Source organism: Coregonus clupeaformis, unplaced genomic scaffold, assembly GCF_020615455.1.
Source record: "Coregonus clupeaformis isolate EN_2021a unplaced genomic scaffold, ASM2061545v1 scaf0551, whole genome shotgun sequence".
NCBI lineage: Eukaryota > Metazoa > Chordata > Actinopteri > Salmoniformes > Salmonidae > Coregonus > Coregonus clupeaformis.
In genome coordinates, this window is record NW_025534006.1 from 174,498 (window position 1) to 198,999 (window position 24,502).

The window sequence follows — 24,502 nt, forward strand, 5'->3', positions numbered from 1 at the left end:
CGACTTACAGTTAGTGAGTGCATAAATTTTTCATACTGGCCCCCCGTGGGAAACGAACCCACAACCCTGGCGTTGCAAGCGCCATGTTCTACCAACTGAGCTACAGGAGGCCAATGTTTCGTACACTGTCGAGAAAATTATAATTAAACATACACTGCATTTAAAGGGATGGCTTTAGGTAAATGTACTGAAAACGTTATTGAATGAAAACTCCACAAGAAAATCTGTTGGCCAGCAAGTGGGAGGGTTTTCAGAGATTTAATTAGATTTATTCAGCGCCCGCAAGGGAACCACAGCTGCTAAGCCCGTTACGCACCTGCATAAGGTAAGTCTGAATACCAACTACTGAAAAGTGCCTAGGAAATGCATGCGTAAGAAAGGCGTACATTTCCTAAGTCTGAATCGGGCCCTAAATGCATAAGGATTACATGTATTATGTGGCATGAATGATGGATTTTAAGATGATCAAATTACATTTTTGTTGATGTTATTCTCCTACTTCCTCTGCCTATTTCCCAATCTCTCTCGCTCTCTCCCTCTTTTACTAACGTCCTCCTCTCACACATTTTCTCTCTACAGAACATGTCTTTCCTGCATGCTAAGAAATTGTGGGTCGATTTCCAAGAACAACACATTCCAGCATGCTCCCACATTTAAATTCCTGGAACGTGGTTAGTAGAGAATTTTTCTAGCAGATTCGGTTTTGTACTTTAATTTTAGCCTAAAAATAAATAACAAATATACAGTGGGGAAAAAAAGTATTTAGTCAGCCACCAATTGTGCAAGTTCTCCCACTTAAAAAGATGAGAGGCCTGTAATTTTCATCATAGGTACACGTCAACTATGACAGACAAATAGAGGAAAAAAAATCCAGAAAATCACATTGTAGGATTTTTAATGAACTTATTTGCAAATTATGGTGGAAAATAAGTATTTGGTCACCTACAAACAAGCAAGATTTCTGGCTCTCACAGACCTGTAACTTCTTCTTTAAGAGGCTCCTCTGTCCTCCACTCGTTACCTGTATTAATGGCACCTGTTTGAACTTGTTATCAGTATAAAAGACACCTGTCCACAACCTCAAACAGTCACACTCCAAACTCCACTATGGCCAAGACCAAAGAGCTGTCAAAGGACACCAGAAACAAAATTGTAGACCGGCACCAGGCTGGGAAGACTGAATCTGCAATAGGTAAGCAGCTTGGTTTGAAGAAATCAACTGTGGGAGCAATTATTAGGAAATGGAAGACATACAAGACCACTGATAATCTCCCTCGATCTGGGGCTCCACGCAAGATCTCACCCCGTGGGGTCAAAATGATCACAAGAACGGTGAGCAAAAATCCCAGAACCACACGGGGGGACCTAGTGAATGACCTGCAGAGAGCTGGGACCAAAGTAACAAAGCCTACCATCAGTAACACACTACGCCGCCAGGGACTCAAATCCTGCAGTGCCAGACGTGTCCCCCTGCTTAAGTCAGTACATGTCCAGGCCCGTCTGAAGTTTGCTAGAGTGCATTTGGGTGATCCGGAAGAGGATTGTGAGAATGTCATATGGTCAGATGAAACCAAAATAGAACTTTTTGGTAAAAACTCAACTCGTCGTGTTTGGAGGACAAAGAATGCTGAGTTGCATCCAAAGAACACCATGCCTACTGTGAAGCATGGGGGTGGAAACATCATGCTTTGGGGCTGTTTTTCTGCAGAGTGACCAGGACGACTGATCCGTGTAAAGGAAAGAATGAATGGGGCCATGTATCGTGAGATTTTGAGTGAAAACCTCCTTCCATCAGCAAGGGCATTGAAGATGAAACGTGGCTGGGTCTTTCAGCATGACAATGACCCAAACACACCGCCCGGGCAACGAAGGAGTGGCTTCGTAAGACACATTTCAAGGTCCTGGAGTGGCCTAGCCAGTCTCCAGATCTCAACCCCATAGAAAATCTTTGGAGGGAGTTGAAAGTCTGTGTTGCCCAGCGACAGCCCCAAAACATCACTGCTCTAGAGGAGATCTGCATGGAGGAATTGGCCAAAATACCAGCAACAGTGTGTGAAAACCTTGTGAAGACTTACAGAAAACGTTTGACCTGTGTCATTGCCAACAAAGGGTATATAACAAAGTATTGAGAAACTTTTGTTATTGACCAAATACTTATTTTCCACCATAATTTGCAAATAAATTCATTAAAAATCCTACAATGTGATTTTCTTCCCTCCTTTTGTCTGTCATAGTTGACGTGTACCTATGATGAAAATTACAGGCCTCTCTCGTCTTTTTAAGTGGGAGAACTTGCACAATTGGTGGCTGACTAAATACTTTTTTTCCCCACTGTATATTTTGAAATCATACAGGAACTAGGTGGTTTTCAGCTATAGTCAAATCCTTTGCATGATGACAAAAATAGACTATAGAAAAACAGTATGAATGCGCCACCAGAAACAAAATCAACTTAAACCCAATATAAGGATTTTGGATACAGCTAAGCCCAAACACCAGCGAATCCAAAGTAAACATTCAGTGAAGTGAAGTGAAGGGACGCATTGCTTCAGTTTCAGCATGAGCAGCTAATCAATGAGGCAGGATGTAGGGGGGCTGCCCTCATTATGAAGTGATTAAGCGATAATTTGGAACACAAACCACTGCACCTTTAGCCCCACTAAGACTGCACCAATCAATAATGTGTATGTATGGCCAGCAGCAATTTACGGGAGGGCTTGTTTCGTTAACTTGTATTCTATGAGAAGATGAGCAATGGAGTTACAAGATTGTGGCAAAATATGTTGCTTCCTGCATTAAGTAACCAATGAGAAAGTGTTTTGATTCAAGTTTACTGATACCTATTGATACTGTATGCATATAATGGTATCTCAATGCCTGAATATTGCCATATAGGCCCTTGAGTTTGTTATGGTACATTGGGGGCTCTGGGGGATTGTGGGTATCGTCGTTGAATTAGAGTTTTAAAAAGGCAATGGTCTTAGTCATCGCTCAGTAATCCTCAGTGATGATGAGACTCAATATGTAAATGAAGAAGTAGCTACCTCCTCAGATGAAATATGCATGAAAGGGGAAGAAGTTTCATCAACACAATGTATTTCTTCCTCAAAACTCTTCTCCCTTACCAGCCCTGAGGGTACCGAGCAAAATCTTCCCGTCACACTAATCAAACAGCCGTGTGTGTGTGGCCAATCTCTTTTGAGGAAGACAAAAGGTAGTGGAATCTACAAGGATTACTCAAATGCAGATTGTAATTCTGTGATTTGGGAAGGTGCTTCAAACAAACATAGACAAGCCACTCTGACAGCATGATTGACATACTAATAGAACACAAATAAAGGATGAATAAACATTTTCACACAAAAACTATTTTAAGGGTTGGGAAACCTTTACTGACCTGAATACATAAATATGATACTCTCTGCTGACACAGGGGTTTACAGGTTATATTCCCCTGTAATTGCTGGAACCCTTCCACTTCAGTTCATGGAGCTTAACCAGACAGTTACCCAGCATTCTCGGCCCGTGGCTGCTGCGGGTTAGCTGAGCAGCCTAAGACCATGTTTGACAAGGGGTTAAAACTGCTGAAAAACGCTTTATAAAACCACAGGAAAACAGCCAGACTGGAAAGGAGGACCGAGGCCTGTCACTTGTCCAGAGTGTGGTCTGCAACCTTTTTTTTCATTCTACCCTTTGGTTGAACTCAGCTCTTTTTCCTCCCAAATTTACACTCATCAGCTCTGGTATAATTACCCATACTGTGCTAACCGCGGCGGTGTGACAGGAGGGCAGCCATCGCTCGCCTGTTTTTAGAATCAGAGCTAATTACTGCCCTGTCAAGGACTCTATTTAAATGACTGCTACTGATGTGGCTAATAGGATAAAACAGTGTCAATATTGAACACAGTCAATTAAATCAGACATTTATTTTGGGCATCCAGGTCCTGGTGTGAGTGCTGAAATGAACACAGTAAAAAAAAATTGAAAAATAAAAAAAACGACAGACGTTTTGAAAATATGTAATATTCAAACCAATAATAGAATATGCATTAAATCATGCGCAATCTATGATGACCAAATACAGTGAAGCTTAGCATTGTGATGAGGACTCAGTAAAACAAGCTTCTGCATTGTGAAAAGCAAACAGCTGAAATACAGTACAGTACATTCCCCCTACTGGTCCCAGACAATGATTGAAGACCCCCTTCAGCAGCCATGCCAAAGCCACGAGGCAGAAATTCTCACTTTCCTCAACCCTCCATTTGTAATGCTTGATGCAACATGTTAATGTGACTTTCTCCCACTGTCCGTTGGTGGGGCCAGACCTAAAGGCCAAGGCCTGGTGGTCTCAGCAGATAACTGGAACAAGCCTGTCCCGTGTCAGCCTTGGGTTATGGATGATGGGGAGGCTCTGGAGCTGACAGGTAATAATTCACTCCCCAGGGTTCCGGGACCTGTCGCTGAACAGAGGCAGGCAGGCAGGGAGGGAGGGTGGGTGGAAGACTACGCGGCCTTGCAACCCCCTCCTTTCCTTACTTTCCCCCCTTACTTTCCCCCCTTCCCACTCCCCCCATCTCCCTGCCTAAGTCAGATGTGGGGTTCCCATTGGCTGCCCAGTTACCATGGGTAACAAACTACCATCAATATGAAATATGAGGTGCCATAGTCCAGTGCTTCTCTCAGGTGCAGGGCCAAACAAAGTCCCATATGCTGGGGGTGGGAGGCGAAGATTAACTGTTGCTTCTTCAAGCCAAACACAGTCACACTGCCCATTTTTTAAACTCCAGGAGCCCTCCAGAGCCGTTGGTAGTACTTCAGAGTCACCTCAGACAGATGGTTACTGTCAATGCTCCACACTTACAATGCCTTTAAAAAAGATACTAGAAAAGTAATATTGATCTCAAAATGGAAGTTAACACAGAAGGGACGGATTGCAGTAATTTAGCCACTGCAATTGATATGTGCCAGGGCGTCTGGCCTCTGTTTCCCAACCGAAACCATTCAGTATAGTATTATGGATAGTATTATGGTACCACAGTCTTCTGCGGAAGACAGTTGCCTCCTAAGACAGTTGCCTCCCAAGACAGTTGCTTCTCTAAACAGTACAGTAACTTGAGTCTGGGCCAGTTCTGAAGTGTGTTGGAACAGTTGGAGACACAGCAGAGTTCGATGAGGGAATATCTGCATCACAGGGGTGACCGTGGGCTGGGAGGTATAGGCTGTACTGGACGACCCACAGGACCATAGTCCTGGGCCCCTGGGACGGAGCCTATTTCTGCCCTCATTACTCCGTGGACCATTAGGGAGACACAGCCATCCACATGTCACAGCCCAGCACAGCCCTGCAGCAGACCTCCCGTCATTTAATACAAAAACTACAGCGCCATCGGAAATTGGAAATAAAATTACACCCTGGTCTAAATGCACCATTAGCCATGCTAACCGAGCGCCGGCTCTTTCAGGGCTGAAATGAGAGCCGGACAGCATGCAATTTGGGAGCCGACGGAGAGGGAATGGGCCGCCGACACTCGCCTCTCTCAGCTCCAGTCACCCACCAGCCGGCAAGACCTGAGTTACTTATTGAATGGGGTTGGGTAATAAGAAAGCGGAGGTGTGTGTTTATGTGGGTAGGAAATATATATATATATATATATGAGAGCGAGAGAGTGCGAGAGAGCGATAGAGAGCTCAGAGGGGGCATACTGGTTGGTTAGGAGTTACAAATAATATGATAAACATATTATTCAAAAACGATAAATCCAGAAAAAGCAACAAACCAGTGGGATATTCCAACTCTGTTGAAGGGAAGCAATATCACCACTTGTTGATTAGGCTATGACATCTAAACCACCTATAACAGTGTTGTCCTTTTCTCTGACAGATCAACCTTGAGGACGAAGCACCAGTGAACAAATATGATACCAACTGCAACTTTGATTTCCTTTTTAATATGTAAAAGATGGGGGTGAATATTGTTTTTAATAAAATACCTGCGGCAAGAAGCATTTAAAAAGGAGAAAAACAACCTTGCTTGTACTGTAAGATAATCATACCCTGGAGCTGGTGAGTTTTGCACCAAATTAACATGAATATTTAAATTCCGTCTAAACTTCGGAATATAGACACAGTAATCACACATCAACATCACCAACATTATTGTGGAGGGGAAACAGTGGCAATAAAGATATGTCTTTATGTTAGTTGTGCATGCTGCCAGTGGCGTCATGCCCATAGAGGGCACAAAAGGCACGTGCCCCCCCCAGCAAGTGGTTGCTTCCAAGGAGCACGGAGCAAAGAGATGCCTAGGCAGGACACTATACTCTGGTGTGTATCGTCAGTGGAGGAGGAGAGAGTGTAGAGTGACACACAGCGTTTGATTTGATTTTAGCTGCTGGTGCTGGGCAGGAGGTATGTTTGGAAATGAATGTGATCAACCTATGTAGCCTATTGATTTCTTCTTCATGAATAAATAAATCAAAAATGTTATGTTGTTTGTCTGTAAAACTAGCCACCTAGCAATTTTATGAAGTTGGCATTAGCTAGCCAGCTAGATACCCAATCTCCCACTCTCATAACTAGCTACCAAGCCATTTCAGGCTATCAATCAAGTTAGATTAGCTTGTCTAACCTGCCTGCTGGCAAGGTTGCTAGACTTTAGAAAAGCAAGCAATTACTAAATGTACTGAATAAGACTTCCATTCCTTTACCCAGATTTGAGCAGAGATGCATTTTTTCTTTTTTAAGAACCACCTGTCAGGAGGATACTGACAGCTCAAGGGGTATGCTTAAACCCCCCCCCCGACATTATTCTCGCTACTTCCACACAATATTGGCTATTATATTTTGGCTAGAGTTTATCAAAACGCATTAAAAACTGCATGAAAAAACTAATATCAACATGTAGCGAGAATCACTTTTATTGATAGCCTCTAGCTGTCTTTTCAGGCTATAAATATAGCATCAGTGCACAAACTCAAAAACCATAAAACAATTTAAGAATCAAGTTTATCAGCCTAAACATACAATCAAAGGCATCATCATTTGTTTCATTGCATTAGGACAGATAACCAGCAGGACACAGGCTGCAAATTCAAAGTTATCCACAACTAAAATCACCCAATGCGCATTTTAATTAAGCAGCTGTCAAAATGACAAGAGATTGGTCTATAATGTAAAGCTGGTGAACCAAATAAGGTAAATCTAGGTATACAACAAGTTTTTGTCACAGCACACAAAGGACTGCGCGCATGCGATTCTGTGAAATCACCCAACTTTATACATCTTGGCGGACGCAGATATGCATTTCAACTGACTCTTTAACTGGCAACAATTTTCTACAAACGCGATCTTGTATTCACACTGTTCAAGATGGCCCAGTAAGATTCTATGACAGTGTTTGAAAGACATGTATGGTTGCAGGTCTATTATATAGCCTATTCAAGTCTCATTTTAATTTCTGTAAACTATAGCCTACACAAAAATACACAGACGTCCGTCTGCACAACGACAAAACAGTCATATCGCCTATCCAAAAACGGATGGAATATTCCTAGTATACAATTTTTTCATATTTCTTTGCTGACAAATGCTCTTATCCCATGCATTTAGCTGAAAAGACGATCGAGCTGTAGCCGATGGTTTAGGACAGGGTTAACCCTGGTACACGTTTGGGTTTTTGCCCTAGCACTACACAGCTGATTCAAATAACCAACTCTTTTTCAAGCGTTGATTATTTGAATCCGTTGTGTAGTACTAGGGCAAAAACCAAAACAGGGGGGCTGGAGGTAGGTGGTCTAAACTTGCCAAACATGTTATGAGTGGTAGGCCTTCCTATAAGTAACGTTACCTACTTAGAACTAGAAGACGACATCGTTTTGTTTTGAATAGCCCAATGTCCTCTATGTACGATGTAGATCCTGGGGCAAACTTCTCCAAATGCGCAAGTTAAATGTTGGTGCAGCAACCGAGGCAGTCGGCTACTGAAGGAGAAAGTGTCGTAGTAGAATTCTTACCTTTTTCTTTCGTTAACAATAATTGGATTCTTGCAGGACAGAGACCAGTGTTACAGAAGCGTTGAGACAAGATTTGTTATTTTTTCCAAAAAGGCTTGTATTCCCAGAGCGCGAAAGAGCGTCCCTCGTCATGACAGAGACCCACGCACGCTCGAGCTGGACTGCAATCACAACATACTTCACCCAGCGAAGAGCAGAAGCGGAGAATACACGCCCTAGTGTGTTGAATTGGCAGGCAGTCGGTCCAATGGCAGGGGAGGGATAGTACCATACCTTGTTTGAGACGTTTTTTATTTTTTAACTTTGTTTGAGACGTGTTTTGTTCAAACCTTTTCGTTTGACTCCTCCCTCCACATCTCACTTTTGTCCAGTTGTAGGATGCCTACACATCTGGATCCTTGAAACCCGAGCCTGCAGCCAGTCTCTCGGCCAATGAGATTTCAGACACGGGCATTTCAATTGAGATATGATTGAGCTTCTTTCTGAAGGGGGTTACTTTGCTCCAAATATAAGATCACTGAACAAAATACTTTCATTCTGTCAACAAGGTTCTCTGTTGCCTTCAGTTATTAATATTGTGGTCCAAATATTAAATTACATGGACCTAACTTACTCCATGTTTTGCTTATACATCCCTTTAATTACATGCATCATGCCATTATAATAGCATTTTCAGTTTTCACATTAAATATGTTTAATAGCGTCCTTTGTATTGTAATAATGGTTAAACAATGAAACTTTTCTTCTTCAGATTATCAACAAAAACAAGCTGAGCACTTAGTGTAGGCTTCCCAGAGCCAATAGCCTATGCATTTCATGTATGTTTTCAGTAGGCCTTTTAGGTTCAAAATGTATGCAGCCCAGCGTACAGTATGTCAAGGTGCTAAGTAGATTTGTCCTATCTATGTTGACAGGCAGGGAATTATACCGGAGGAAGACAGAGCATAATGAGGGAACCAGTAGGGTTAATTGGTGAAGGTAGTTCTACTGTATGAAGCTATTGCTCCCTTACTGGGAGATTCTAATGAGATACAGTGGGGAAAAAAAGTATTTAGTCAGCCACCAATTGTGCAAGTTCTCCCACTTAAAAATATGAGAGAGGCCTGTAATTTTCATCATAGGTACATGTCAACTATGACAGACAAAATTAGAAGAAAAAAAATCCAGAAAATCACATTGTAGGATTTTTTATGAATTTATTTGCAAATTATGGTGGAAAATAAGTATTTGGTCAATAACAAAAGTTTCTCAATACTTTGTTATATACCCTTTGTTGGCAATGACACAGGTCAAACGTTTTCTGTAAGTCTTCACAAGGTTTTCACACACTGTTGCTGGTATTTTGGCCCATTCCTCCATGCAGATCTCCTCTAGAGCAGTGATGTTTTGGGGCTGTCGCTGGGCAACACAGACTTTCAACTCCTTCCAAAGATTTTCTATGGGGTTGAGATCTGGAGACTGGCTAGGCCACTCCAGGACCTTGAAATGCTTCTTACGAAGCCACTCCTTCGTTGCCCGGGTGGTGTGTTTGGGATCATTGTCATGCTGAAAGACCCAGCCACGTTTCATCTTCAATGCCCTTGCTGATGGAAGGAGGTTTTCACTCAAAATCTCACGATACATGGCCCCATTCATTCTTTCCTTTACACGGATCAGTCGTCCTGGTCCCTTTGCAGAAAAACAGCCCCAAAGCATGATGTTTCCACCCCCATGCTTCACAGTAGGTATGGTGTTCTTTGGATGCAACTCAGCATTCTTTGTCCTCCAAACACGACGAGTTGAGTTTTTACCAAAAAGTTCTATTTTGGTTTCATCTGACCATATGACATTCTCCCAATCCTCTTCTGGATCATCCAAATGCACTCTAGCAAACTTCAGACGGGCCTGGACATGTACTCGCTTAAGCAGGGGGACACGTCTGTCTCTGCAGGATTTGAGTCCCTGGCGGCGTAGTGTGTTACTGATGGTAGGCTTTGTTACTTTGGTCCCAGCTCTCTGCAGGTCATTCACTAGGTCCCCCCGTGTGGTTCTGGGATTTTTGCTCACCGTTCTTGTGATCATTTTGACCCCACGGGGTGAGATCTTGCGTGGAGCCCCAGATCGAGGGAGATTATCAGTGGTCTTGTATGTCTTCCATTTCCTAATAATTGCTCCCACAGTTGATTTCTTCAAACCAAGCTGCTTACCTATTGCAGATTCAGTCTTCCCAGCCTGGTGCAGGTCTACAATTTTGTTTCTGGTGTCCTTTGACAGCTCTTTGGTCTTGGCCATAGTGGAGTTTGGAGTGTGACTGTTTGAGGTTGTGGACAGGTGTCTTTTATACTGATAACAAGTTCAAACAGGTGCCATTAATACAGTTAACGAGTGGAGGACAGAGGAGCCTCTTAAAGAAGAAGTTACAGGTCTGTGAGAGCCAGAAATCTTGCTTGTTTTTAGGTGACCAAATACTTATTTTCCACCATAATTTGCAAATAAATTCATTAAAAATCCTACAATGTGATTATCTGGATTTTATTTTCTCAATTTGTCTTTCATAGTTGACGTGTACCTATGATGAAAATTACAGGCATCTCTCATCTTTTTAAGTGGGAGAACTTGCACAATTGGTGGCTGACTAAATACTTTTTTCCCCCACTGTATCTGCATAGGAGAGCCTTGCTGAGCATTAGAAATGTTCCAACTGCAAATCACTGTCTAGTGGAGATAGTAATCATGTAGATAGACATGGATATACTACTGATTAAATAGCTAGTTATCTGTCATTTGTTATCTACCACAGATGTCAGCTGTTAATTACATTGTATATTGTATAGCTTGCCAATCATTTTAGGTGAGTTTAGGGTCAATGCTGATAGATTTACTCCAGTAATTTCTCTTGGCAGTGAAATAGAGTCTGTGAGCCCAGCCAGTGAAATAGAGTCTGTGAGCCCGGCCATTGTGGTAAGGTGCCTTCAGGAGTAAGGAGAGGACAAGCTCCCAAGTCCACAATCTGAGTGGACACAATAAATCTCAGTAGGCGTGTGTTCAGTCAGCTTTGCCAGTAGGGGTTTCCTGGTTTTGGCAGGCTGAAATAAAAGAACTGTTCCACTTCGTTTTCTCATTTTTAAGTTCAATAGGGCACCAGCTGAGTTTCATACGAGTGTGTAATACACATATCCTAAATATCTCCAGAGCAGGACAAAATGTACATGTAAAATAACAAATGATTACCTGCTCACTGACACAGTTTTCAACCCAAACCAACTCACTTTCTTACATGAGTAGGTGACATATTCTGGGTAAGGTTATTAGAGAACTGGGTTAAAGAGATTCAATTAATGATATCATGCTATCTTGCCACACCATGGACTTGCAGAAAACAGACACTGTATTTATCCTATGCCAACAAGCGAAATAAAATAAACTAAATGCCAAGAAGCACTGGCTGTTGTCAAAAAGACAAGCATTCTTAAACTGGTCCAGCAACATATTGACTCTTTTTTTCTCACAATTGCATTGCAGTGAGCCAATGGGTGCTAAGTGAGGAGAAAGCATGTGAGGCCATCAGCACAATAGCTTAATTAATCAAGACTTGTTAGTCCATGGGAATGACTAGAGGACTCTTGTCACCATGCGATGTATCCATATTACCATGAGGCTCTTTCAGAGGGTTGAGAAAGCAAATGGCATTGAAAGTAAAAGTAAAGGGTAAAGCATCTTGAATAATGCTGATAATGATACTCCGAAAGGACACGGTGTTTGCATGCTGTGACGACTGAACACCTAAGGGTCTTCAAATCTGCCAAGGAACAAAGCCATTGGAGTGTCAACTCTGTCGTTAACAGGAAATGGGTGTAATGCAAGCTAGCTTATACTGTCCAGAGCATGTGACAGCAGTGCAAATGGACTGGGTCTCTCTCTCGCTCCCCCCCCCGGAGTATATATAACACATCCTGTTAACACAGGATATACCCTGTTTGTAACACATGACAGGAACATACACACGCACACACACTCCAATCAATCCTCCTGTGGACGTCATGCCTTGCTGTGTGAGTGTCATCATCTTCTCCTGTGCATCATGTGCTCACCCTTCCAGGAGCCTGGTTGCAGTAAACAGCAAGGGACATTGTTGTCAGAGTAGGGAGTGAAAACAAGAGGAAAATACTATCTTTCCTCGTTTACATTTTTGTCATTTAGCAGACGCTCTTATCCAGAGCGACTTACAGTTAGTGAGTGCATGCATTTTTTTTTTCTTCATACTGGTCCCCCGTGGGAAACAAACCCACAACCCTGGCGTTGCGAACGCCATGCTCTACCAACTGAGCTACACGGGACCTCGTTTGTGTCCAATCATCAGAAAAGAGCCAAAACGTATAGTGTCTGTCACAAATATTTTCTCCAGATTTTTAAAGTGAACATGAGCTAAATGAATGTAGTATACGGCCAAACATCTTCACAAACTCACATGTTAAGATGAAAAGCTACAGCCACTGAACATCTATTTAGAGTGTTTACCTACAGAATGCAGTGGTGTAAAGTACTTAAGTAAAAGTCCTACTTAAGTCGTTTTTAGGGGTATCTGTACTTAACTTTACTATTTATATTTTGACTACTTTTACTTCACTACATTCCTAAGGAAAATAATGTACATTTACTCCATACATTCGTGGTCAAAAGTTATGAGAATGACACATATATTAATTTTCACAAAGTCTGCTGCCTCAGTTTTTATGATGTCAATTTGCATATACTCCAGAATGTTATGAAGAGTGATCAGATGAATTGCAATTAATTGCAAAGTCCCTCTTTGCCATGAAAATGAACTTAATCCCCAAAAAACATTTCCACTGCATTTCAGCCCTGCCACAAAAGGACCAGCTGCCATCATGTCAGTGATTCTCTCGTTAACACAGGTGAGAGTGTTGACGAGTTAGAATAACAGACTGGAACCTTGAAAAGGAGGGCGGGTGCTTGAAATCATTGTTCTTCCTCTGTTAACAATGGTTACCTGCAAGGAAAAACGTGCCATCATCATTGCTTTGCACAAAAAGGGCTTCACAGGCAAGGATATTGCTGCTAGTAAGATTGCACCTAAATCAACCATTTATCGGATCATCAAGAACTTCAAGGATAGAGGTTCAATTGTTGTGAAGAAGGCTTCAGGGCGCCCAAGAAAGTCCAGCAAGCGCCAGGACCGTCTCCTAAAGTTGATTCAGCTGCGGGATCGGGGCACCACCAGAGCAGAGCTTGCTCAGGAATGGCAGCAGGCAGGTGTGAGTGCATCTGCACGCACAGTGAGGCGAAGACTTTTGGAGGATGGCCTGGTGTCAAGAAGGGGAGCGAGGAAGCCACTTCTCTCCAGGAAAAACATCAGGGACAGACTGATATTCTGCAAAAGGTACAGGGATTGGACTGCTGAGGACTGGGGTAAAGTCATTTTCTCTGATGAATCCCCTTTCCGATTGTTTGGGGCATCCGGAAAAAAGCTTGTCCGGAGAAGACAAGGTGAGCGCTACCATCAGTCCTGTGTCATGCCAACAGTAAAGCATCATGAGAACATTCATGTGTGGGGTTGCTTCTCAGCCAAGGGAGTGGGCTCACTCACAATTTTGCCTAAGAACACAGCCATGAATAAAGAATGGTACCTCCGAGAGCAACTTCTCCCAACTATCCAAGAACAGTTTGGTGACGAACAATGCTTTTTCCAGCATGATGGAGCACCTTGCCATAAGGCAAAAGTGATAACTAAGTGTCTCTGGGAACAAAACATCGACATTTTGGGTCCATGGCCAGGAAACTCCCCAGACCTTAATCCCATTGAGAACGTGTGGTCAATCCTCAAGAGGCGGGTGGACAAACAAAAACCCACATATTCTGACAAACTCCAAGCATTGATTATGCAATAATGGGCTGCCATCAGTCAGGATGTGGCCCAGAAGTTATTTGACAGCATGCCAGGGCGGATTGCAGAGGTCTTGAAAAAGAAGCGTCAACACTGCAAATATTGACTCTTTGCATAAACGTAATGTAATTGTCAAGAAAAGCCTTTGACACTTATGGAATGCTTGTAATTATACTTCAGTATACCATAGTAACATCTGACAAAAATATCTAAAAACACTGAAGCAGCAAACTTTGTGAAGACCAATACTTGTGTCATTCTCAAAACTTTTGACCACGACTAAATTTTCCCTGACACCCAAAAGTACTTGTTACATTTTGAATGCTTAGCAGGACAGGAAAATGGTCAAATTCAAGCACTTATCAAGAGAACATCCCTGGTCATCCCTACTGCCTCTAATCTGGCGGACTCACTAAACACAAATGCATAGATTGTGAATGATGTCTGAGTGATAAAGTGTGCCCCTGGCTATCCGTAAATAAATAACAAGAAAATTGTGCAGTCTGGTTTGGTTAAAGATGCACCACAGAGTTTCTAAACCCAGAGACACAACATGGCGAGACTTCTGGGAATGCTTGCAAAGCAGACCAAGCAGACCAGGGCCCAGATTCAGAAAACACTTCTTACGCAAAAACAATAAGAAGCTGCTTAAGAAAAAAAATATGAAGTGCAATTCCTCAACAATATCTTAAGATTTAATGATTTTCTTACGAACTCCTCAAATATCTTTCAATGGCAATCATGTTAGCATATTTCCAACTGAGATTACGGTTCTAAAACATGTTCTTGGGTTTAAAATAATCAATACTGAAACTTTCAGATGAAGTTTGTGAGTGAATTAAACATGTTCAATTGCTTTCATGAGCTTATTCTCTCACTGCCCAAAGTTTAAGACAAGGGTTTAGCTATTTTGGAATTAAGAACAAATCCCAAAAGTTTATTTTCAAGAATCTAATTTCTTCTTAACTTTTTGCTTAAGGAGAAACATAAGAAATAGCGCAATAACTTTTCCAAGAACCTTTTTGAGGAATAGCAACTTTGTTTAACTTTCTTCATAAGTCTTTAGTTAAGGACAAAATGGCAGTTAAAAGAACATTTCTTCTTAAGAAGGTTTTGTGAATCTGTGCCCTGGGCCCAGGCCGGGGTTTTAGAAGTCAATGAGAGAAGTGAACAATTCTTCCTTGGCTGTTAATTTTCTCGAAATCTAAAGGCACAACCTAGATTCGAAACAACGTCTTAAGTGTCATGTTATTACTCCAACCTCGTGAAAGTGACAAACTGACAGGTCAAAACCAACTTTATATCGAAGGAGTGCCTTTGATTTGACGGCCTGCACATGCGCAGTTCGGTGCGAGACGACTGTTAGACCCAATGACTTGTTTCTACACATGAGTTTAGCTAGCCAACGTCACCATGACATCACCTACACGTGTGATCGGGAATTTCTATTGGAGAAGCAGTTTTAGCCTATCTTCATACTGTACTGTCTTTGTCTGCACATGCAGAAATCGCTCTGCCATTACCTGGTTGCTAAAATTTCATTTTATGTGACAAAACAAGCAGTCATCATGTAGAGAATCATTGTACCATCTAAACCGCTGTGAAATATTGTATTTTCAGCTGTTTGAATCTGTTGTACAAAACTGAAAGTAAAAGATGCAAAAACAAAAAACGTATGAACGGATACGGGAAGCATAGAAATAGCGCACATAGAATATATCTACCGCTTCTTAGACGTGCTTTCAATGAGAATGAAAGATCTATAACTCACATTTCTATGTGAATTTGGTCAGCCGCCCAAGTTACATATCGTAGCTTAAAAATAAGGAATTTGAAATGATTTACACTTTTACTTTTGATACTTAACGTAATTGCTCAAATCTGCTTAACTTTTTATACTTAAGTATATTTAAAACCAAATACTTTTAGACTTTTACTCAAGTAAAAGTGACTTTCACTTTTACTAGTGTCATTTTCTATTAATGTATCTTTACTTTTACTCAAGTATGACAATTGGGTACTTTTTCCACCACTGACAGAATGACGTACGTATTGAGGTCTTTGGATATCATTTTGCCTGCTCAAAAACCGATGTGATAGCTGTGAACAATCACAATGATCCAGCACTAGAAAACTATTTGGATTGGAAGCACATCGATTGTCATGTTACAATCATATAACTGGGTTATAATCACATGTTCTCTCACTGATTATTTCGCTGAGTAAACATCTCTGGAAAATTGTGGTCCCTTCCTAATGTCCAATTAATTTGCTGAAAAAGCAAATTAGAGGAAAGCAACCAAAAATGTTATTTTGGGGAGAAAAGCACAATGAGAGAATTTGACAATAATCTTGGTGAAAAGTATAATGCCAATTATGCCATTATTGACGGAATAGAATATATGGATACAAACTGAGGATATGGGATGATCTCTGAAATGTCAATGCTTCAGAAAAACATCCACTTTGCAACCAAGAGCCAATTTACGGCTAGAGGTAGAACAGGGATTATAAACCCAGCATCAAGCCTTTTTGTGGCAGAGTAGCCAAGATCACCCTCCACACAGCACAATTACCTTGAGATGAAGGAAGAGTCAGGCCACTGAGGAGAAAGGAGAGGAGGGAGGAGGGGAGAATGAGTAACCAGCTCAGTAAGGACCTGTCTATGATTATGTCTCTAATAGCTGAGATTCATGTGATTTCACTCTACTGCCATTTATTTCGGGACCATTTAGAAAGTTTCAATCGAAAGTGGGCAAAAGTTGTTGGCGCCTTTAGAGAAAATGACCTATTCATATTTGTTAAACCACCCACCCGCTCTGCTCACCACCATGATGGTAGCTGGCTCAGAGGACAACGGAGCAGTCTCCATAGGGCATGTGAATAACAATTAGGGAGGATTTTTTTGGAGGTTGGTGGGAGGTTAAGTCAGATCAGTTGGGCTGCTGAGCCGTGCCATGTGGGCGAAGGTCATAGCTGGGTGAGCACCCTGGATTCCCTGCCCTGGGGTACTACTGGCCAGGCTCCGCTGCTAACTTTGGGCTGACCTTCGCCTGTCTGTTGGCTCCTCTGCTCTTTCACTGGTGGGCAGTTAAAACGCTGAGTCATATTACAAAGCTAGCCTGAGACCCCCTTGGCCCTGGGTGGATGAAGGGCGGTAGTTTAAACAGATCAGGTCACACCACAGCCCTCTGTGGTATTCAGTGAATAAATCTGGGCCTTTTAAAGATCGGTGATTACATGTTTTACTGGGTCCATCTGCCACGACTCAGGAATGGGGACTGGTTTAGTTCAGAGAAATTAATAAAATCCTGGTTTTACTCAGCATTGTATAATGGCTTACAATGTTGATGGCTTTTTACGCTGCAGGTGTCCTCCTGAGATGTCCTCCTGAGATATCCTGAGTCAGTTATTGGCCATGATATTAAAGCCTAATTCCTCCAACCTTCATTGTCTGTTTGTCTTGGAAAGGTTAGCTAAAAGCTCCTATCTGTATAGAACTAAGAGAAGTCCTTGCAGATGAGCAGGGGAAAGTGCTTATTTTTTTTTATGTCAAGAGAACATCGTTTAATAATTTAGAGGACTCCATGGGATTTTACAAAAGATAAATGCCTCATACCCTACAACATGCACTTTTCTCTACTTGCAGCAGCTAAACAGTAGGATGTTTACAGGGAGCAGACAGCAGGAAACAAACAGCAGTTGGTGTGGAATGAGAGAGAGGGCTGTAGATGGCATCGTTAGAGCAACAGTGGCTTGGGCTGGGAGCGGCTGGTGACATGGTGTTAATCAAACCAAGGTGGCAGTATGGGAGCAGGGGGAAAGAGGGGGGAGAGTTAGGGAGGGACAGAGGGTGATTAGTAAGAGGCAGGGCGTTGATGACCCATAACTCAGGAGGGCATTTCCCACTCCCCACCCCATTCTAAGAACACACACACACACACACACACACGTCTGGGTGTTTACTGCTCAGAGCTTGTACTAAATAAGACTAATTAGACTGTCAGAGGGACAAGAGGGGGGCTATACCCCACCCCCCTCCTCCCCCCAGTGAAGTGACAGCAATTAATTTGGTGCTGAATGTGGTTGTGATGGCAGCCTCCCTCCTGGAGGTGACAGGCACACTGACACCTCACTGTACCCAAAGTCTGTTCTGTCGCCCATTGTGTAAAACAACAATAACAACAACAATAAACAGGAAGAGAGAGACTGGGAATGAGGCGTTCTAGGTGCTACATATTCCACTGCTGTAAATATGGTACACTGAATGAGTCCACCCTAATGGAATCGAATTCAAACACCCCACAGACAAAATCTGTGCAATCTGACAAATGATCTGAAATTAGTGTCGCCTGCCAAATGATTATGAATGTCCATACAGTAAATCTAACATAAATCCACACTGTTAAAACAGCTATCATAAAATCTGACAAATAGTCTAACGGCAGCATATTCAGACAAACTGAAATAATTGGATTCTAATTATAACATACTAAAAGATAAATGTAACCTCATCATCTTAAAAAGGTTGGCAGATGAAAACGGCTCGCACATCCACCAGTATACAGTATCTTGACTGGTGCCCTATTCTACTGATCTCCTCTCAGTGCTCCATTGAGAGGCGTCGCACGTATCTTTCCACCCTGTTGTACCTATCGTCTCGTATAATACCTCAGTGACTGTATTACAGCGGGTGCCCTGTGTATCCTATATATCTGCATAACAATATGGGGGCTGTTATATTGCTGTGTAATTTCCGTCAGATCCCTGACCTGATTCATCTAGCGAGTTCGCTGTTTTCCGTAATTGTCGTCCTTGTAACAATTACCTTGCATGAGCTAACAAGTGTAGATAAAATAAAGGTTAGAGAGGAGAGAGGGAGAGAGGAGGGATGGAGGAAGAAATAGGGCAGGCCTACTGTTCATCTCAGCAGGCTCCATCATTGTAATGATAATCAATGCAATCCTATCACGTCCTTTAACTGTAATATTACATCATAAGATGTACTTACTGCAAGGTTTCAAAGCAAAACAACAGTAAGACCTCACCCAGCATTCACACTCATACTATCTAAAGCGCTTGATGGCTGAGAGCATGTAGCTTCCTGTCGAGGCATAATTCAATAATATCGACACAGCAACATGCTACGGCCAGTCGGCCACTCAATCCCCTGCTGCCCATTCTCATTGGGAGATGAGAGATGGTGATTGCACTCTGTCACTTCCAGTTTTGCTCTCTGGAGAATTACAGAGGGCCAGCCAGATGTCTGCGTTTGATCAAATCAGACTCTCGCAATATCCCCGCGCCGCTGGCATTTGAATATTTCAGACATGATGAGGAGGAAAGGGAAGAGGAGTGTCAAAATGGTGACATTTCACTAGTGAAGGTGACGTCCCTCTGCTCACAGCTTTCCTTTCAACTTTCCTGAGGGAATGAGGTGGGGAAGGTAGGAGATATATCATCCACCAGAACAGAAATCAGGTCAGGTAAAGCAGGTTTAACCATAACACTCCTTCCACCTCCACAAACTTGCTAGATTCAGGAAGACAGCAAGTTGAGCCATGATCCCCCCACCTTCACCTCCCTCTGGTACCCTGCTTTGGCCGGTAAGACCCAGGTCAGGTAATGACCTGCTAGGTGTATGTAGAAATATGGATAGAGGAAGATGGCAACAATGACCATTTTATCCAGGAGCCTCTAAAGGCACCCAGGGGGAGAGATAATGACCTGCTAGTCTTATTCTAAATAATAAGGGGGGATTCTGCAGTGAGATTTAAAGACAGGACTTAGACCTGTCTGCATAGGTAAACCTTAGATAAAACCCTATATTGCTATATTCAGCTTTCTATTAATGGTGTATCTAACCGGAGTAACCCAGCAAACAGCTAACGTTCCTGTAAGGTTTCGTGAAGGCAAACAGCTAACGTGGCTGGAAAGTTCTGTGACAGCAAACAGCTAACGTTCTTGGGCCCGGTTTCTCAAAAGTATATTAAGGCTACGTTCATCGTTAGAACCTTCGTAAGAGCATCGTTAGATCTCCGAGCTGTTTCCCAAAACCATTGTTACTAAAGTTGGTCTTGAAAACACTTGTTATTTAACAACTGCCTCAGACCACTCATAGAACAGCTAAGTGCGTCGTTAGATGCTTTAGACACAGAAGATATCCGCAAAACACAATATCAAGATGTTTATCTGTCTTTCTGTGACCCCGATAACTTCAGAACGAATGTGACAGTGACTACAAATACAAAGCTGCCCATTTCTTTGCATAACAAGCGAAGGATATAAAGACTCTTCCAATGAAAACCCAGATGACTGTATTAAAAGATACATACATTATAGGCTACATAGACCCTATATACTTGAATGATATTGAAATTAAATTCATGATACTTCAATTGAGTTTTATTCAGCTATTTGTACGCTACTGTCTGTCGTTTTTGTCTCAATATATGTTGATGTGTAACATGTGCACAATGATGTGCCAAATCTTGATTTAGTGCATTATTATAGCGTAAGCATTAGAATAAGCCGCCTCAATATTTGCAGCCATAGGTGATAATATATCTCTAGGAGCTGATCCGTCATCAGTATTATGGAATAATTCTAATGTTAAAAGTAAGATTGGAAAGGGAGAACGCTGATTCAAGAGCAGTGCTTCCTTTCTTTCAATCCTATCAGTATCGCTACATGCCTCAACGACACACTTAGCAAACGTTCTCTCTACGTGGTGTTTTGGGAAACGCATGTTGCATCTTTGGCCGCTGTAGGAAAGATGCATAATTAAAACAAACGTAAGCCTAAGTTCCCAGCGCTATTGGGAAACCGGGCCCTGGACAGTTCCGTGACAGCAATCAGCTAACGTTCCTGAAATGTTTCTTTACAGAAGTCAGCTCCCATATAACTTCCTGGTCATGTAGGAAATCTAACAGAGGGAAACGATGCCGGTGCAAATGATTATGGGCTTTTGTCTGACCTTTAAGCCTACTGCTCCTGTGTAGCGCAATGAGGATCCCAGAGCAGAGTAGGAGACTGTAGCCAGACTGGCAACGTTCAACACATTACCAATATCCATATTCATAAAGGCGTTCAACCATCACCTGTTTTCCATTGATCTACATTTGTATGTGGGAAGCTGACAGATGTATGAGGATGCGTTTAGTCTTCAAACGACACTATGCTGCCCTGAGGAGGCGCAGCGAGTAGAGAGCAAAACTCTGTCAGTCTCTGTCTGGGCCACTCACCTGGATGTCAGTGATCACTAAACAATGTCTCCACCTGAACATTCATTGAAGTGCTCATTTGGAATGGCTGTATTGTATTGGTGTGTGTTTAGATGAATATCCTATGATTCAAACGCAATCCAGTGATCCTCTGTGGCTAGGATAGTAAGCCACAGTGAAGCTGTTAGATGTTTGACTATTCACCTTCCTGTAATTAGCGATTCTGAAAGTAAATGGGAATGGTTTGATTTATTGCATCCATAGTGATGACAGTCGGACATTTTGACTCTTCTCATGTTCAACCAACAGTGCCTTTGCCTCTGAACTTCGAGCATATGACAAACCACCACCCCGCCCCCTTGCCATCTTTCAACGTCTAGACACCCGCTTCACCTTAGCGGTGATAAAAGTCTGATTAGTAATTACGAACAGGGCCCCATGTATTTGGCCTTAATTAAGAAGAACATACTGTAAGAGGAAGAAGGCAGTGGAAGAGGAAATCATCCCTTCTTGATTGGCTTTTAAGGGCCAATCAGCTGTTGAAACAATAACAAAGCATACTCCCCGCCACTGTTTTGTTAAAAAGCTGAGGGAGAAAATTTACATGATATCAAAATAATATTTTAATTTTTTTGTTTGTTTACATTTACGTTGTATACAAACATTGGAGTAAAACCATCTCATATATTTGGGGTTCTGATGGGGTATGACAGTTGAACTAAGCTCATGAGGCATTTATATGTTTCTTCAAGAATGAATGGGTACATATAGTTAATTTATAAGTCCAAAAATGGATGTAGCAAGTGTAGATTGCCCCTTTAAGTATTTAAAAACTTTAGGCTGTGACTGAGTCTGAGTCATGGCAAACTTAGTGACACTTTACGGTTACTTAATTTTAGCCTGAGGACCGTTTCCTGACAGACATCAATGAGAGTTGGCAGAAAAGCTCTCCCCAACTTCAAGGGTTCACCGGAAGGTCAAATATCATGTTAAATGGTGTACTGGCCTTGGGCAACATTACTGGAAAAAAATCCCTAATTTAACCTTCTGTCAGAATCTGAATCTTTTCAACTCCCCAAATGTGGAAGTGATCAGACAACATCGTATGTGAATCTGCTAACCCCAACTAGACCCTCTCAAATATTACTGGCTTCAAAGAGGATTTGAACTGAAGACATGAGAAGAGAAGAGGGCTCATATCTAATTCACAAACCCAGAAACATACTCAGGGTGTGAGGTTAACAAGAGCCTCGCATGTGTTTTGCTCAGAATAATGAATTCATATCACCCACGCCAACCAAGGTTATAGGGGTGGAATCATTTAAAAAACTATCCAGAGAGTTGGAATACTACATGTACATTGGTACAGTGAACTTTGATACTTTCAATTGATAAAGTACTTGAAGGACATTAAATAATCAAATATTGGGCTTACTTAGTACTCCTTGGTTTTATTCCACATCCTAGTACTGTAGGTGTCGAGACTGATGATTTGGAGACCTGAGATCAACTTTGAAGTAAAAAAAAAAAAAGATATTGCCTTTAGAGAACTTTACCGTTATGTGAATCTCTTCTCTGTTTCATCAATAAATCACTGTTTGGAGAAAATCAGAGTTGATGAAATAATGGGATGTGCATATTATATCATACCGAGCTAATAAAAAGTTACCTACATAAACCAATGTGTCTGACGGTCATATCGGAGCTTTTTGTGATGAATAATCTAATGGTTTGACCTTATTCTTTCCCTTTCAATGTCACTGAAGGCAATAAAAGCAACACTTCAACAACAGACATTCATTTGTTGGTGAAGCAGTGAAATATGTTAATGCTGTTTGTGTTTATGCCGTATGGATGCACTAACCTTTTTCCGCCCACGCAAAGGCTGTTTCTCCCAGCTAATGTGCTTAGTGAGCGCTGCTGTTTATGTTTTTAACCTGCAGGTTCTCATCTCTATATTAAATGGTCTCCATTTATAAAAGAACAAGTAACATTCTTTTAAATGGCAGGATACAGCCTTTGATTTTCAGAAATAGCAACTGATCTATTGACATGCATGTACGAGTGTGCCAAATCCAGCGACACTGAAGTGATAGAGATAGAGAGAGAGGAAACAGTCTTCTCTACCTTTTTTATTTCAACCTTTGAATGAGTTTGAGGTTTGAAGAGTGAAGCCATCATTTATTATACATAGACTGTTTTATTTGATTTTGCGAGGTCACATTTCATTTCATGGTCAAATGTTGATATAGAAAGGATGGTATTACTTTGGGAAATAGAAGTGGAGGAAGTGATTGTTTCAATGGCCAAAAAAAGCCAAGGGATATTTCATAATAGAAGAATGATACAGTGGACTCTCTAAACTGGTAACTAGAATTTACCTATTATACACACTGATTCTTACACACAAGACCCAGTTCAACTCCCAATATCTCCTTCTCCCTCCATAGCTCTCTATCTGTCTGCATCTCTCTCTCACTCCTCTCTGTCTCGCTCTCCCATGGTTGACCACCGTTGCATGTGAATGAGCTGAAGGTGGCATTAGCTTAAATCTTTCCCGGAGACGCCGCTGGTTCCTATTAGAGAGAACATAAATCAGGCTGGCGCTGCATGGCGTGGTACGGAGCCCCTGCGGGCATGGTGCCAGGCTCACGTGGCAGTGGCACCCACACTCTGTGCTCATTACGGTCACCATACAAGCTGTCCTAGAGGGTTCCTGTCTGGAGACAGCTAGGCTGGAACGATGCTGTTAGTCTATTCCCTGACATGACCAAAACTGTGCCTAGGAAACCACTGCAGGCATTATGGTGTAATGTTGGATTGTCACCAGACTCTGTCCACCTTTCAATACCTGGGCATCAGCTTTGATGTTTATCTCCCTTGGATAATATGCACTCAATAACACAAACCTGTAGAAACAGATTTGAGCACATCTGTGCGTGTATGAGACAACATTCCTAAGGAAAGAAAATAATTAGAATTGGAACAGTCTTCTCTGCCTGAGAGGACAAACTGAGATTAAAAGTCAAAATGTCTGAATTAAGATATATAAAATCTATTTTTTCTGCTATGGGCCACATCACCCTGTATCCCTCCGCTGGCTTTCATCTGAAGCTTAGCAAGGTTAGACCAAGCCAACAGTTGGATGGTAGACCACCTGGGAAAATGAGGTTGCTGCTGAAAATGGTGTTGGAGGGTGAGTAAAGGTCAGTAGAGGTTACTCATCAGACTGGTCTGAAGGAAACCCTGAATCACCCAGGGAAGTGATGAGGACCCTGTCCTGCAAAGAACTTTCAGGTCCTGTTCCCAGCCTTGACAAGTCTTGTTGCACATAAAATAGGCTATAGTCCTAGTCAAAATGAGGAGGGTGCATTTTCAGACAG

General features: G+C 42.0%; 1 non-coding gene and 1 pseudogene across 1 annotated transcript; both read right to left on the reverse strand.

The window, feature by feature from the left end:
* Positions 1–8,280, reverse strand: part of LOC123485055 — a 152,226-nt pseudogene extending 143,946 nt beyond the window's left edge.
* A 3,974-nt stretch (positions 8,281–12,254) lies between these two features.
* On the reverse strand, positions 12,255–12,330 carry trnaa-cgc. Its single transcript has one exon. It is a non-coding gene; the product is annotated as a tRNA-Ala (tRNA).
* Between the last annotated feature and the right edge of the window lie 12,172 nt (positions 12,331–24,502).